We start from the raw sequence: 5,169 nt of genomic DNA, 5'->3' as shown, positions 1-5,169 counted from the left end.
GAATCCAGCTGAAGGACACAGACGTCGCAACCACATCACAATGAACAGTTTCTAGTGCACCCACTCAACTCACCTAACAATTCACAAATGCATGCCAATGGAAATAATGACAGGAGGCCGATGTACGATGCTAAAATAAAATTATTGTTGAAGGCACAATGATAATGACTTTTTGCAATTCTTAACATGTGAGCAGTATTGCGCCATACTGCTCTTAATCATACACAGGACATGCTTCTATCATCAGCATGTCCCTGCCAATGGACAGTAAAGTCAAGTGCGCCTCCGGCGCGCGGCACCCAATCGCCTTTCAGGCTCATCCTCTGGGACGGCACGTGAACCCGCAGTGGGCCTGCTGCTGCGGCGTAGCACACCAACCTGTGAGGCAGACAGGCTGCTGACACTGGAGTTCCCCTCACTAGTGTCGTCCCCACCACCATTGGCTGGGCCGGTTGGATTAAGTGCCAGTACGGCACTGGTGACCTGCTCCAAGACTCGCGCCACATCCTCGCAGCATTGCACCATCTGCAGCTGCATAGCTAGGGACCGACGTGAGAGCTGGGAGGTGGCATTACCAATGACATAGTTCGAGCGCGTGTAGGCAGATAGCCGCGTAAGTAGCTGGCGGTGGCGGCGGCGGGCGGTGTTGCGCTGCGAGATGATGGCCGCAGTGTTCGCCTCCATAGCAGTTGTCATCCGCTCTAACCTGTCCGACACATTTGCGACATTGCGGCCAATGTTGTGGAGCTGGAGTTGCATTGCCCCTTGGCGTCGTGCCTGCAGTTGATGGATGCACAGCATCTGGCGCTCTATGCTCAGCCCTGGCACGCGCACAGCCATCCCCCTCCTGCCGCTGCGTGCTGTGCCCTGCTGGCGAACCCTGCCATGCCTGCTGTGCTGCCTGGCAACAGTGGGTGTGCGCACTGTCACCGCACTAGCAGCACCAGATGTTGAGGGTCCCGCTGGTGGTGGTGTTGCGGTTGACAATGGTGCAGCGCCTGATGTTGCTGGCGCAGATGGTGGTGGTCTGGCAGCAGGGATTGGTGCAGCGCCTGATGGTGCTGGCGCAGATGGTGGTGGTCTGGCAGCAGGGATCGGTGCAGCGCCTGATGGTGCTGGCGCAGATGGTGGTGGTCTGGCAGCAGGGATCGGTGCAGCGCCTGATGGTGCTGGCGCAGATGGTGGTGGTCTGGCAGCAGGGATTGGTGCAGCGCCTGATGGTGCTGGCGCAGATGGTGGTGGTCTGGCAGCAGGGATTGGTGCAGCGCCTGATGGTGCAGGATGTGTGGCTGTTGGCACCTCCTCTGCATCCTCTGGTGCCTCGTCTATGAGCAGCCTGTCGCTGTCGCTGCTGTTGTTGTCAGCGCCACCTGTGAGGGGAAGTGGACGTGGATTAATTGCATGTATCTGTCACACGTGCAGTTGCTACATGCATGCTGGCTGACATTCCCTGACTGGCTGTGGCATTGCGTACTTTGGGACATGTCTGGCTGCATTGGGGTTTTTGTACATTGTGGGCAGACTACATGTCCCACAATGCTTTTGGGCATGACCTAATGTGCATGACTTGGGTTCATTATGGGAGGCTATAGGGTCATGGCCATTGTCAGGGGACAGGGTCGCAGTCACATGCCACTCACCTTGGCTGTCTTGGGTGGGTCGGGATGAGTCCAGAGTGATGACCCCTATACACGCCTCTGGCTCAAGTGTGTCCTCCACACGGTCCTCCGAGGGGGTGTTGGGAGGTACTGTAGGATCTCCACCTCCAGTAGCCAGGGTCTCGCCCAGCCTCTCTGCCACCCTCTCCTTGGCACGACCTCGGAGGTCGTACCACCTCTTCTTTACCTCCTCGAGCGACCTGTGTGTCACGCCCACAGCGTTGACTTTTGCGCCGATCCCCAGCCACAGTCGGCGTTTCTCCACTTCAGGCACCCTCCTGGAGTCCTTTCCAAATAGTTTTGGGTGGTTTTCTACCACTCCCTCTATCAGGTGCTCCAACTCCTGCTCACTAAATTTGAGCTTCCGCTTGCGCCCGGTGTCACTGTGCCCTGGTGCTGCATCCTCTGCCATTGCTGCAGTCACAAAAGTGAGGATTTGAAAGTTTGGAGGTGTTCTGGAAGGACCTCCGTGAGATGCAGCCTCGAGATCTGCCTCACTGTTCTGTATGGGGGTGGGAACTGCCTTCTTCCTGGTTGTGATGTCATCACTGTGCTCAAAATGCGACTTCCCGTTTTTCCGATCTCGCTACTTGCGAGATCGCATTTAGCGATCTCGCTAATTGCGATATCGCAATTCCTACAAGGATTTTGACGGAAATAGCGATTTTACTGCGAATTTTGAAAATCGCTAACACTTTTTGCGGCCGCGTGCGAATCGCTTTATATTCTCGCAGATTTTGATGAATGCCGGTATGCGAATTCTAAATTGCGATTTGCTGTCACTCGCAATTTAGAATTCGCAGAAATCGGTTTTCATGAATAAGGCAGTCTGTCTTTTCTGTTCCAGTTTCTGTGCCAACTTCTTACTATTGGCCTAAGGACTCTGAGCAGAGAAGGGCGAATCCCTTTCACTAGTAGGCCTGGCTGGGGCTTGCTACTACAAATTGGCGCCCAATGTGGGGCTCATCCGCGACTCGGATGCCCGAAGGACTGGTCGAGACGAAGGATTGGAATCTCGCTTTGGACGTGATCACTGCCAGAGGAGACCCGAGTCTTGGCATCCACGGTGTTTTCCCTTTCTTTCTGATCTGACCATCCAGGTGGTGCCGGTCCTCGACTGAGATCTCTTCTGTTGATCCACTGTGTAGTGACCGTTTGGTCGATTTGAGAACTTGGCAGGAGGAACCTGGACACTATTTCACTGGTAAGAGGCGTTTTACGGCACTTGCTGTAAGTATGACGCCTTGTAATTAGTAAGGTAGTTTAGATACGCTTACTACGGCATTTTTCTATGTATTGGCCAAAAGTTTGAAATGATTCTATGTAAAGTTGATATATGTCTCGCAACACATATAGGCAGGTAATGAGGAGATTTTTCTCTACTCCTATGAAATTCGAACTGCGCAACGTACAAAGAGTACTTTAAGCGCTACTTTTTTATAATACTGCATATTTTGCACTATTTTCGGCATGGCTGTTTTTAGCACACTCCGTAAGTTGTGTTGCTTTTGTAGTGGTACCAATTTGAAACTTGATGAAGCACAACCGGCCCCCCCGGAGGGAACGCCTAATAGGGATATGCATATTAAATATGGTATTTCGTCCATAATGTACAGCAAATTGTGGAATAAATACACTCGGAAGGATCTTGAGTTGCATTGGCCTATGCATGGGTCATTTGATTTGCGAAAGATTCAGTATGTGGAGCAACGAATGTTCAAGCGAAAGGCTAGGCAAGATATGGTGACTGTGTGCGAAAGTGGGAGAAAGAAGTACGTGAGCGAATGAAGCGTGAAAAGGCCTTGATTGAAAAAGAACAGCGTAAAAGTGTGCATGCGAAAGCCTTAGAAATGAAACATAAAGAGATGAGAGAAACTAAAGACAGGGAAGATAGGGAGCGTCATTTACAGGTAAATGGCAAATATGCTATTCGTAGGCCTCTCTATCCTATTCTTAATAAACCCCAAGATGATGCTCTCTTATTAGATAGTTCTCCACCTCCGTATATTTTCCCTCAAGCTCCTAATGAGTCAGATGAGGACTCTCCTACAGATCAGGATAAAGCCCGAGACACTCGCTCAATGTTAACTACCGAACGTTCCTCTGAGATTAGATCTGCGGCGCGAAAAGCCGTTCATGGTACTTTCACTGCTTCTGAACTTCTAAATACTATTAAGAATTGGTCAGAAAAGGAACAGAAATATTTTACTGAGATATTGGCTGCAGAGGTTGTTGAGCGATTTAGGAAACATTCGGTGGAAGTAGAGCCAGATGATATAGCAGCTGATTGTAAGCAATTACGTGAAGGTTCTTTTGTCTTCTCCCAGGTGGCTGATGCGATCAGATGCTTGGTTAAACTACGTGATGAAGCAGTCCGTTTGCGGGAGGAGAAAAAGGCAGCAGACGCAGCTGCACAAACATCTCGAATCAACATGGCACGAGCTCCGACGCCCGACGCAGATAAGAATGTTGTAAATATGAAACCCATGCGGGAAGCCGCGCCTTTATATGTTCCTCCCAAAGGAACAGGTACAAGTGATGATAAGACTTCTAGTGACGCGAAAGGGTATTTTATTTATAATTGGGTTTGCACTCCTTGGAATAGAGCAGATGTCAAGGCTCTTAAAAATGCATTGCCTGATCCGCGAAAGAATCCGACAGCTTTTTATGAAGAAATTGAGGGTGCTATTAGTTCTTGTACTATGACTTTGTCTGACATTGATTTGTTTTTTGGATTAATATTACCACCTGATATGTGGAGAACTGTGTGTAAAGTTGACGATTGTGCGGTTTTTGGAGCATTGTGGTCAGATATAGAACAATCAGATAAAGATAGAGAACCTGCACAAAAACCGTGTCCGCAAATTTTAGATCTTCCAGCAGCTATATTGGTTAAATTAAAAACGATTATTCCCCCTAAAAAGATAGATTGGACTATGTTAGCGTCTTGCAAGCAAAAAATAGATGAATCAGTTTCAGATTTTTTCACACGCTTTGAAGAAGCATTCCACAATTTTAGTGGCCAGTCATTGACAGATGACACGGGTAGGCATCTGTTTGTCGATAAATATGTCACAAACCTGTTGCCGGAAATAGCTAGTCGCCTAAAGGCCAGCGAAAGTTCATGCACTACCTCCTCTCCGGCTTCTCTCCTAACTATGGCTCAGTAATATGAACAACAGGAATTAGAAGCAAAAAGTAAGGAGAATAAAAAATCTAAAGAGTTAAAAACGAAGGTTATGATGGTTCAAGCTTATGGCTCACCTTATAGAGGTGATAATAGAGGAAGACGTGGATCTTATGGTTCGTCTTTTCTTCCCTCTACTCGTGGAGATTTGTCTATTAATCAGTGTGCGTATTGCAGACAATTTGGCCATTGGATTTCTAATTGTCCGGTGCTACGTGCCCAGCACGTTGCACGTGGTCGGGGACAACTGAGAAATCGTTCAGGATATTCAGGGCCTAGAGGAAATACAAATGATCGTGCTCAGTTTGATGCTAATGCACGTGA

The sequence above is a fragment of the Lissotriton helveticus genome, chromosome 7 (assembly GCF_964261635.1).
Source record: "Lissotriton helveticus chromosome 7, aLisHel1.1, whole genome shotgun sequence".
Taxonomy (NCBI): Eukaryota; Metazoa; Chordata; class Amphibia; order Caudata; family Salamandridae; genus Lissotriton; species Lissotriton helveticus.
This window is presented reverse-complemented; position numbering follows the sequence as displayed.